Source organism: Dicentrarchus labrax, unplaced genomic scaffold (assembly GCF_905237075.1).
Source record: "Dicentrarchus labrax unplaced genomic scaffold, dlabrax2021, whole genome shotgun sequence".
Taxonomy (NCBI): domain Eukaryota; kingdom Metazoa; phylum Chordata; class Actinopteri; family Moronidae; genus Dicentrarchus; species Dicentrarchus labrax.
Genome location: NW_026136719.1, coordinates 3422961 through 3435569, shown reverse-complemented (window position 1 = coordinate 3435569; position 12609 = coordinate 3422961). Strand labels below are relative to the sequence as shown.

At 41.4% G+C, this 12609-nt stretch overlaps 1 protein-coding gene across 10 annotated transcripts in view; it reads left to right on the top strand.

Annotated features, from left to right (window-relative positions):
• LOC127351325 (serine/threonine-protein kinase BRSK2-like) overlaps window positions 1-12609 on the top strand; it is a 122348-nt gene that overhangs the window by 68376 nt on the left and 41363 nt on the right. The window lies entirely within an intron of this gene.

The following is a 12609-nucleotide window of genomic DNA, read 5'->3' as shown; positions in this document are numbered from 1 at the left end:
TGGCGACAAGGGCAAGGAAAAACTGCCTGTTAAAAGGCAGAAACCTAGGACAGATCCTCCGGCTCTAGGTGGGTGGTCGTCTGTCTCGACCAGTTGGGGTGAGAGAGAGGCAGAGAGAGAGAGAGCGAGAGACAGACAGACAGGTGCACAGCAACAACAGTATTAGCAATGGCAATCTAGCAGGACCATGGCAGGAGGCTCCACCAGGATCGACAAGAACCTGCGAGACGAGAAAGCACAAGAACTCCGGGGAAGAAGTGAAGTTAGTAACATGCATTAATGGAACATGAATGAGTGCAGAAAGAGAGAGGAAGGGAGGAGCTCAGTGCACCATGGGAAATCCCCCGATAGTCTAGGCCTATAGCAGCATAACTAAGGGATGGTTCAGGACTCACCTGATCCAGCCCTAACTATAAGCTTTATCAAAGAGGAATGTCTTAAGCCTACTCTTGAATGTGGTGAGGGTGTCTGCCTCCCGAACCACAACTGGAAGCTGGTTCCAGAGGAGAGGAGCTTGGTAACTGAAGGCTCTGGCTCCTGTTCTACTTTTAGAGACTATAGGAACCACAAGTAGCCCAGCATTCAGAGAACTTAGTGTTCTAGAGGGGTAATAGGGTACTATGAGCTCTTTAAGATATGAAGGGGCCTGACCATGAAGAGCTTTATAGGTGAGGAGGAGGATTTTAAATTCTATTCTACATTTTACAGGGAGCCAATGTAGAGAAGCTAGTACAGGAGAGATGTGATCTCTTTTTCTAGTTCCTGTCAGTACTCGTGCTGCAGCGTTCTGAATTAATTGGAGCATTTTAATGGACTTATTGGGGCAACCTGATAATAAAGAGTTGCAGTAATCAAGCCTTGAAGTAACAAATGCATGGATTAGTTTTTCTGCATCTGTCTGTGATAGGATGTGTCTGTGTCTAATTTTTCTAATATTACATAAATGAAATAAGGCAGTCCTAGAGGTCTGCTTTATGTGGGAGTTAAATGACAAATCCTGATCAAAGATAACTCCAAGATTCCTGACAGTGGTGCTAGAGGCCAAGTTAATGCCATCTAGAGTAACTATATCTTTAGACAGTGAGTCTCTGAGGTTTTTGGGGCCAAGAACAAGAATTTCGTTTTTTTCTGAGTTTAACATCAGAAAATTGCAGGTCATCCAGGATTTTATGTCCTTAAGACATGTTTGTAATTTAGATAATTGATTAATTTCATCGGGCTTGATTGATAGATATAACTGCGTATCATCTGCATAACAGTGAAAGTTAATGGAGTGATTCCTAATAATGTTGCCTAAAGGGAGCATATATAAAGTAAATAGTATAGTATTTTCTAGGCATGTTTAACTGGAACGTAGACCCCAGGAGGAGCTGGAAGGTGTTGGGACATCCAGAGTGTCCTGTTGGACCTGAATCTGGATAAAATGGAATAAAATTGACCAACTATTATTCCAGAAAGTCTGTATTTCTTTGCTGCACTGATTTGCAGTCATGTTAACACAACCTGCCGATGTGTTGTTATTTCCTCTTTCATTTCCTTCTGATAATCACTTATCAGCCTGTTGTGTTTCAAATTAGATCTGAATGAAGCTGAAGGTAGCAGATGTTTCTGTTTGACTCTCAGCTGAAATTATTGTTGTTGGGGGTTTTTTTTCGGTGACGCTGTCGAGTTTGACGCCAGCCGTTCCCTCCTCTGTCTGTCTGTCTGTCTGTCTGTCTGTCTGGGGTGGGGGGGTGCCCCAGCAGCAGCAGCAGCAGCAGCAGCAGCAGCAGCAGCAGCAGCAGCTTTCTCTAATCTTTTTCCGGCCTCAGTCTTATTTTAGAAGATGCTAAAGCCCTGTTGTCATGGCAACAGAGTTACGACCACAAACACAATGAACCAGCCACCCTAAAAACACAACTAAATAAATAAAATAAAAAACAGAGGGGATTTGGTGCATGTTTAAAACATGGCGTTTGCTCCGGCGCCGCTCCCCCCGCTTCAGTTGGCATTTTGAAGAGACCCCATTTTGTTTGACATTTTCAGTGCTGCAGGTTTTTACTTTCCTTTCTTGCTGCTTTTATCCTGAACTTTGTGTAGCGTTGGATGTATTCTTCTGAGGTTTTTTTGCATATGAATGTATCCTCTGCTCACAATACAAGACACATTTACATTTCCCTTGTTCATTGTTGCACATGGAACCTTTTCTTAAAGGAAAAACCCAAATCATTTCCATATAAATACATTTCTCTTCTCCCTGACGGACACTGTTTACACACAACTCTTTAAGTTTCTCCATCGACTGCACTGAACTCGTCTGAAAACACTCGAAAGGATCTTTTGATGTTTCTGATTTGCTTTTGTTCACGTTCCTAAACCAACTTATGTTTGCATTAACTCGATGAAGACCTTGAGTGGCTCTTCATCTGAAGCACAGGTGGAAGTAGCGTGATGTTGTTAGAGTGCGTGCATGGATGCATCACACAAATCTCCCTTTAAAGTAACTATAAGTGGTAGTTGTGAGACGTCACAACTGGTTCGGACGACTTGTTCCAGCCTCCAGTGCGAATACAAAAGAACAGAAAAGATCCAAACAGCAGATTTATTCATACGTATTAAACAGTTTATGAGGTGTTTTGTGAAGTAATGTGACAGCAGAAAGGACAAAACTCCGACCGTCTGTTTCGAGTTTGATCTGAGTTTGGTGTGTTGAGCTGGATGGACTATATCATAATTTACTAAATGAACATTGTGCTGTATGGAAGAAGAAGGTAATTGAACTATTGTGTTTAAACCACATCAGACACAAATTATTATTCTAGGCTATTTATTTTTACAGTGGTTCCCAACCTGAGGGTCAGGACCCCCACTAGGGCTCTACAAAGCTTGACGGGGGGGTTGTGAGGTCTTGATTGATTGATTGATTGATTATAATACGTGTAAGAAAACTATAAATATAATATTAATATAATAAAACACACACAGTAGGCCGATATCTCATTAAAAAAGGATGCAGTTATAACAACCAAAGAACTTATATAACAAACATCAGGCCAAAAAGAACCATATTAAGTATTTATGACTGTTAGAAAAACAAATAAATACATAAAACAAAAAGATAATTGTAGAAAACATTCCTAAAATATCAGAAAAACTAATCTCAGATCAATAATCACAGGAAATAATCAGCTCTAAATTAATTTAAATCGTTTTACACAAACCTCCTGCAGTTATTATTATTGTTTGTGTGCCTAAACCTTAACAAACAACACTATTAACAGATCACAGGACATTTTTAAAGCCCTGAGGATCAACATTGTGAGTAGCGGCTGTCTGTCGACCTCATTGCGTGATATCTGGCGTCTTCCCGGCTGCTAGCTGGCGTGCCGTCAGTGTGAGTGTGTGTCTGAGTGGATGAATGGGAGGCAGATTGTAAAGACACCAATGCATCCATTAACTGCAGCCTCCGGAAACTCAAACGTCATCAACCAAAAGATCCCAAACAAAGAGAAAGACGTCAGACTCAGTTTGACCTTCTGATGGAGCCAATGTTCACATTATAAAGCGAACACGCTGCTACGTGTCCGGCCTCGTACAAGCGTCTGATATCACCTATATGTGTGTGTGTGTGTGTGTGTGAGATGAGCAGCCTGACATTTACAACTAACTTCAGACATCAGCACCTCACACACGGGGGCGACACCTCGCCCGGCGCCCGCGTGTCACAGCTGGCCTTTACGCCGCAGAGTCTCATTAGAGGATCCTGAGCTGCTAGCGTTAGCGGCTAACAGACGGAGGAGAAGCTGCAGCTCATGTGAGTGAGTCATTATCAGGAGAGGAGGAAGTACAGTTCATATACTGTACACACACACACACACTCACACACTCACATGGATCAATGAAGGATATTCAAATATATTTAGGTTTTGTTGTTGTTTACCAGTTTACACCTGTTTTTTTTCCAACAAATAATAATAAATAATTAACAATGTGTCGAAGATAACTCTCTAACGGCTGATCGGACGCATTTCATCCCCCCAACGACCGGCGGCGGCGGCGGCGGCGGCGAGTGTTAATGGCGTCAATACTGACTTAACTCTGTGTGTGTGTGTGTGTGTGAAGCTGCTCTTCATTTTAACTTTACTTAATCGCCTGTAAATCAAAATATATATTAGCTGATTTGTTGAGTTTGATTTTAAAGGAATAAATTATAATCAAATTGTATATTTTCTCTAAATTTGCATTTAAATGATAAAAAGTCAACCATTAAATTTACCTTTTTATTTGTGTTTAAATGAGGAGGGCTAGTTAGCATTTTGCTCTGTAGCTACGTAACTGGCTAATCTACATCAATCTGTAGCTAGCTAGTTACATCTGAAAGCCAAGTTTAGCAACGTGCTAGCTAACTAACGACTGTTGTAAGTTAGCTAACAAGCTCACTAGACGCTGATACTGCTAGCTTCATAGCGCTAGTTCACACTCAGCTCTTAGCAGTTTTAAACGTTAATCAATATCCCTCCAGTTATAGATACAGGGAACAAAAACTGTTCTTCAGTTTTCTGCTTTTTACTATAAAATGAAAATCTGTTGGCGGTGCTTCCTGTTTCACGTGCACTTTAACTATTGGTGTGAAACGAAGCTCTTTTGTCTGTTTTTACCTGCCGGACCTTGAACGTCTCACGCTGACGGACGACTGAAAGGATTCTGATTCAATGATTCACCACTGACCTTAATCTGCTCGCCGTCACCCGCCGCTCGCCCCGTAATGTATTCTGTCTGATGCTGTCGCACACCGGCTCGCTGCCTCGTGATTACCCAGCAGCCCCGGCAGCACAAGCCGAGGAGACGCTGCCTGCTGATTGGCTAAAATTCAGACGACTGCTCTGGTTTCTTTTTTTTCTTTCCACCTTTCTTTCTTTCCCTTTTCTGTCCTCTTCTATTATCTCTCTCCCTCCCTCAGTTGTTCCATCACTCCATCACTTCGTCTTGTCGTCCCTCTGAATGGATTTGCGTCGCTTCATAAAGCGTCTGGATGTTTCTGTCTCATCCGCTGTCGACAGCCCGCCGCGTGGCTGCGCCGCCGCCGCCGTCCGACCGTGATTGGATACCGGGGCGGGTTCTCCTCCTTCAGGATGTCATAGCAACAGATGGCGTTGTGATTACCGAGCGGATGTTCCAATTTATCACCCCTCGTGCCCCTCGGCTCCGTATCGTGTTCCAATTAAATCGGGATTTGGAGGCAGAGCGCCGCAACCCGAGTCAATCCTCGTAATTCATTAAGAGGAGCACGGAGGTGTTGACTGGAGGAGGCTGCTGGCAGGAGTCGGGAGCTCTGAGCCCCTCAGTGGGCCGTGGGAAGAGGGGGAAGAGACGGATCAAATGCTGGTGAAATCCGGCTTTAGTGGAAAAATCAATATGTTTTGGAGAAGTTTGAGCGAGTTTGCTGCACATGTTCGATAATAATAAGGGCTGAAGTGCAATAAAAGGAAAAACTGCCAGATGTTAAATGGATATCCAGATGCACTAGCAACAAACAGAAGCTGTATAATCAGAAATATTTAAATAAAGAATAAGAAATCAATTCAGCTATCTACTTTTCTGTCTGTTCCAAACACAAACAGACAAACTGATTTATGGCTAAATACAGCGACTGTTTGTTTTACTGTTAGCTGTTTATATCCTTTCTTACAGACGTTAGCAGCCAATATGATGCTCTGCGACATGACCAATGAGTTCTGCATTTAAAGGTTAGATGTTTGCGACGCTGGCATTACGTTATCTTAACTGCTTCAGTTGGCGTTAGATTTACTGCTTCCTAAAGTTAGCATTACATTAGCTTGACTGCTTTCTAAAGCACAGAAAGTTAAAAGCCCAACAGACGACACTACGGACTACAAAATAAATCGTTATCATAACATCAAAGATTAGCATTAGTAAACAAGTGTCCAGTAAAGATAATGTACGAGTACTAATCAAAATGTGCCAAATCTGTACTTGTAAATATCTTCATACTTTAATAAAGAAACCTTCATTCTCATGTGATCAGAAACATTTCTCTGTAAATATTTTTCTTTTAAATAGCAACTCCATGTTCCCGAGTACAGAAACAAGTCTTTTGGTTGGTTCAACAGATACAGATAACGGTGTACTCGCTCACCCCTGGTGTGTTTGCACTGTTTGTCCCAAACTCTAAAGTGAATGAGTCAGTCGGTGCGTTCAGAAGGTAAAATTGAGTCACATTCAGCACCGCGTGGCCTGAGTCACCGTCCGTATGTCACCATCCATCCTCCCCAGCTGTCTTTCATCAGACGAATCATCGCCGCTTGCGTGTCTGAACATCGTAGGTGAAGCCAGAAAAGATCAAATCACACCTGAGCAGGCTCACCGCTTTGTCTGACCGCCACGAGATTGATCATCATTTCACCCCATCACAGCATTTTATTTTAAGAAGTCCAGTCTCAAATTCACCATATTGCATTCAAGGGAGGACGTTCTCAACTATTATCTCTTGTGCAACCACTCCAGGCTCCAAAATTATTATAATTATGCAGTAATTAAGTGCTGGGTAATCATCGAGGGGCAGATTAGTGTGGCGTCTGCGGTGATGTAGTCGTTATACCAGACCGTGGTGGTCAAGATGAAGCCGAGCCTGAAGACAAAGCTCTCAATTGATCATCGATTTACATTCCAGCCTTCAGCTCTGGTTACGAACCTTTGGGTCTGAAAGGCTCAGTCACACCAGCATTTATAAGCTGTGAGGCTCAAAATCAGTTTATTTCAGTGGAAATACAGCAATCACTCCTGGATGGAGGCAAAATAAATTCACACTGTACTTTGGAGTGGAACTAAATTTTTACACGTGATATTGCTCCATCAACCAATAATAAACTTTATTTCTACAAGTGGTGGGTAAGAGTGCTGAAACTCTACAAGTACTTGCTTAATAAGTTACTCAAACTACAAGATACTTCCTGTTTTAATATTTCTTAGGGTGTGATTACTTCTGCAATTCTTAAAGTTTGTGTTACGTTTGTTTAACGGCTTTCTAAATTTCACATAAAGTTGGCGTTATGTTAGCTTTATTGCTTTCGGAAGTTGGCATCACGTTAGCTTAATTGCTTGGTAGGAGACCCCGAGTGGACCCTGAGCACATTGGGGAGGTGACAAAGGACGGTCTGGGCTGCTGTGTCGGTACGTGGACTCACAGAAACCTCTGGCGTTCATCAGTCTGCAGCCCACAGTTCGGTACTGAGGGACACAAACTCACTCCAGTGAACTGATGAAGACTGTGTGTGTGTGTGTGGTCTATTGAGCTGGAGGAGCAGGGAGCTGGTGGGTGTAATGGGAGATAAAAGACTTCCTGTTGGAGCTCAGATGGAGAGAGGCAGATAACGGAAGGTGAACAAAAGCTTAATCAACTCATTTACACCTCTGAGACCCTGATTAACTCACCACAGGAGGAGACCTCCAACTGCACCACATGAGTCTGAGTCCTGAACCTCAGTATCGACTGTCTGTAGCACCGAATATGGACAACTCTCCCTGGTAGATTCTCCTTTAAAACCCCTCCAGACTTGTATTAACACATATATACAAATGATATGATGTATATAAAAGCACAAGCTCTATATTAAAATCTTATTAAAATGAATCTACTCATTCTACCTCATTAGAAAATGTATTAATATATGCTAATTTTCTTCATTTCTAAAGTTTTCCTGCTGGACATCAGAGTCCATTAGGTTTAACACAGTTTAATACTTTGACTACATTTTCCTCATTATACTTTATACTTTTCACATGTAATCGAGTACTTTTACCTCAGTGAAGGATCTGAGTACTTCTTCCACCACATTAACATAAACTTAAGTGATAATTAAATTAATGTATCACCTCTGTTCCCATCTGCATTATGCATGAATTAACTTGATAAAAGCTTATATGTTTAAGCCTTTTTAATGACGGCGAACGCAGCTGGAGACATTTCTGCTAATTCGGCTCAACGGGGGGAGGAAGGGGGTGAGGTGATGGCGTTGAGGGAGCGGCGGCGAGGGAGAGCTCATGGTAAAACCAGAATTAAAGCGATGCAGACCTCAGGTGACCCCACGAGAGGAAATAAAAGTCCTTTAAACCTGAGCGGAGGCGGACCCCACCACCTTTATTACAGCTTGTGTTGTCTTTATTACTAGACATTAAAAACCCATATGGGCCGTAATCGAGCTTAATAAACGCCACCACTCACGCGTGAAGGGCGGGCGGGAGGGGCTGGATGTCTGTTTACCTTGTACATGTGTTTAATTAGCCTCTGCCACGCTACGCCGTGTGTCGGGTCTCACTGATGTGAGGAGATGAAAGCCAGGGTAATTAGATCTGATGGCAGGAGGACAGGCTGGAAGCGCCACACCTGCAGCCGTCGCAGACACGAGTCGGCGTTCACCTGCCGGCGGGAAAGCATGACACCTGGGAGCGTTCGGCTGAGGTAAAATGTCACAACTCAAAGAGCCAGAGGACCAACGAGGAGCTGATGATGGATGTCGTTAGAGTCGCGATGTTCATCTGGCTCACAGGTTAAAATAAATTAATTAGTTTGAAATTAATTAGATTCGTAATAAACGGTCATGGATGAAAACATCAACCCATTAACCCAGAAATTATGTTTATGAAGCTCTTTTTATTCTATTTCTCCCCAATTAATCACATTTCTGACACAGTTCAACCACCAGAAGTCCACAAAAATGACTCTTAATCAATATTATCAGGTTTATATTGATCGTTTTATAGGCTAACATTAGCATGAAGCTAACATATCGCTGTCATTCACTGTTTAAGTTCATCCAGCGGCCGTTGAAAGAACTTCAGTCGGTTTTTGATGTCAGAACTTTCTCTCTGACTCCGTCGGTGTGACAGTCCGGTCCTCAGAAACCAGATTAAAGGGAATTCTTTCATTATTTATCAGCTGCCAGCCGCCATCACTCGCCATGACAGACCTTTGAAGACGGGGGCGGCTTTGATGGAAGTGAAATTTCACTTTCTGGTGTCTCCCGTCCAGCGTCCAGCCTCATCTGGTCTGTCACATCGGTTCCTCTGAGCGGGGACGCTGGAGGACGAATCTCAGGGTCAGGAAGAGAGCGACTGAAGGACGGCGTTCCTCAGCTAAAAGCCCGGCAGCGATTAGAATCTGAAATCAATAAAGGATCAGTTTGATTACCTGCAGTATGGATCCGACACCCTGTTCCCCTCATTGATCATCTGATCTGCCACTTTCAACAAACCGATATCGATAAATTCTGTGGTGGAAACACGAGCAGCGTCTCAATCCTGATAAATATTATATTTATACCATCCTGTTAATATAATTTGAGCCTGAGACTGAACTGCTTTTCTTTTAACATTGTTAATTCAGTGTTCATATTATTAATCAATCAATCAATCAATCAATCAATCAGACTTTTACAGCAGTTTTTATTAGTGCTGTCAGTTAAATGCGTTATTAACGGCGTTAACGCAAACCCATTTTAACGGCGTCAATGTTTTTATCGTGAGATTAACATTCTTTTTGGCCTAGCACACTTTGTAGTTTTTTTCACATGCTGTTGCAACAACTAGTAATGTTAGAAAAACTACAACACCCACCGGATCTAGCTAGACCGGAAACAAAACAACAGGCACGCCGCACACACTTGTTTAAGAGTAGTAGACGTTACGTTTTGAGTGGATGGCGAGCGCGAGATGCCAAAATGGATGCCAATAATATTCTGAATGGAAAGTTTACTTTTAAAAAGTTGCCAAATGGTTCCATTGACAAGACCAAAGTGATCTGTGTGTTTTGTCGTTGTGAACTGAGCTATCATCGTGGCACGTCCAGTCTGAAATACCACTTGATGGCCGAGCACACAGCTGATGCAAATTCTCCGCCCCCTCGTCAAAGCCAGGCGACAATGGATGATTTTTCAATGAAAACAACATTTGCACAAAGCAAGCTGATCCACTTTTCCATGTTGATAAGAGCAATAAAATGAGAAAAAATAATGGGACAAAAAGAAATCAAGGGACATTTAGAATAGATAAAAATTTGCGATTAATTGCGATTAATTGCAAGTTAACTATGACATTAATGCGATTAATCGCGATTAAATATTTTAATCGTTTGACTGCACTAGTTTTTATACAAGTAAAGCACACTGTAACACACACACACACAGAGGTAATACATGTTTTTGTGGACAATAAAACTAATACTAATAAACTAAATTAAGTCAGATATATAAAAACATTAAGCAATAAAACAGATTAAAATGTCTCCACTTTAATAATAATGGATTTCCGACAATGGATGAATGCGACTATAGCAGGCTGATTAGATCATTAACTGCTTCTAAAAGCTGTTGATTCATCTCTTTTATGAAGTGAGTTCTGTAAGATGGAGATCGGGACAAAAGCCTGTTAACCTAAATGCTTTTGTCTCATTTATAAAGTATTTAAAATGTCTACGTTGTTTTATCTCCTCAAACTGGCTGCTTAAACCTGTTCAATGATGCAGAAACAGCAGTAAAAACATTCAGGAAACGTTTATTTATGCATAAATTATCTTATAATTCTCACTGTGAACTGACTCAGTGAGTTTTTAAAAAGTTGATCCCTCAGTTTAATTTTCTCTTTTCTCATATTTTCCCTGAACCTGCGCAGTGTTTTGTTTATTGCACAACGGTGTAAATGTGTCCCTATACGTCGTCCAGTGATGGATTTGTTCCTGTGGGACATCGTCCATTGTTTGAATACCCTGATTGGACCCGTTAGCTGTGTCTGTTTGGCCATTTATTCACAGGAATTACAAAAACAGAGCAAACACATCGAGCTCCGAGGTTTAATAACGCATCTGACTGATGGCGTCTGTGCACAAACTGCTGCTGTCTGAGGTCTGAGCTTGGTTTGGCCGGCAGCCTGTCGAGGTGCCAACTGGCAGTAAATCCAGAGCTCAGCAGGCCAGTTCGCTCTGAGACAGCTGCAGGCAACATCTGTATGTCCACACGTTTTCATATTATGACCTGCAGCTGGACTGAGTCTGCTGGCAGCACTGAACTGACTCTGTTATGTGACAGGATGTCAGGATTCGTTGTGTTATTTCATATTTTTCTTTATCAGATCCAATGAAAAGAACGATTTCTTCCTCCTGAAGAAGTAAATCTTTAAAAACACCTCACAAATAAATCGTTTAGTGTTTGAAAAAAGGTTTTTAAACAGCTGCTCAATGTAGGGTAAAGTGGATTTATTGGGGACTATTTTCAGCAGCGGATGAATCCACATTTGGTCATTAACTCACTTTACAGAAATCAAACCAAGCGAATCCATCAGAGCTTGTTACTCTGAATAAACTGAGTGTGAACATCACAGCTATAAACTGCCTCCTCTTCCTCCGTTACCTCCCTCTCCTGCCTGAACCCACCAGTCAGAGTCCTGGTCGGAGCCGCTGTGAACTCTGTTAGTTGTTTTGAGTGTGTTACAATAGAAAAGGTCCGTGTTGCAACAATCCTCTGATACTTTGGTCCCGGGAACGAGAAGCAGCTCCTGCGACTATCCTACTGATGAAACATCCGTCGACTAAGATTCACCTTTATATGGTTAGATGTTGAAAATGCATCATATCGCTTTAATTATCAATGAGAACCAGTGAGAACAATAATGTTTTGTAATAATAATGTAGTTTTATCTGTTGTATGTTATTTGAGGTGTGTTGTTATTAGTGCTGCACTCTAATAATTGACTAAACTAAAGGAATCTTTTTCACGTTTCTTGGACAGTAGAAACTGACAATGTTAGAAGAGCTCAGGGAAAGAGAAGGACAGTAACACTCTACAGCACTGGTTACCAACCTTTTCTATCATTAATAAACTGACTCAATGACATGTTTTATGGATATTTCATATTATTTTAAAACTGTACAATGAACACAAACAGTGAACTCAGTAACTGCAGGAAGTTTGTGTAAAACCAGAGATTTGGATGAATTTTGAGCAGATTATTTCCTGTTTAGGGAACTTTTTATACAATTCTCTCTGTATTATGTATTTTTAATCATTTTAAACAATCAAACAGACCTAATAAGCTTATTTTTGGACAAATTCAGTTCACAGAAGTGAACCAAATACTGAGATATCGGCCTACTGTGTGTATTTTTTAAGTTTTACCCCTTATAATAAAGAAGGCCTCGCGACTTGGTTGGAATCCACTGACCTTAAGTACAATAATTAAGAAATAAAAACATATTGTTGATGTTGTTATTTCAGAATCACTCTTCAACTGTAAAATGCTTAATGATGATGATAATGATGATGTTTGGGGAATGATGCTGAGCTGTGGTGTGTGTGTGTGTGTGTGTGTGTGTGTACACACAGTAGTGACGTCGTCTCTCATCACAGCTTTATTACTGTGTGTTTAATCAGCGGTGCTGCAGCAGGATCTGTTGATTAATGAGAGAATCAATCGATCAATCAATAAAGACCTCAGTGTGTTTGATTCTCTGATCTTTCTGAAAACATGTTTTTCTGTTCATATTCTGAAATATGAAAGGAAATCCTGCTTTTAACCAGATAAAAGAGTCAAACAGCTGCTGTGACTCTTAGTGCTGCTGAA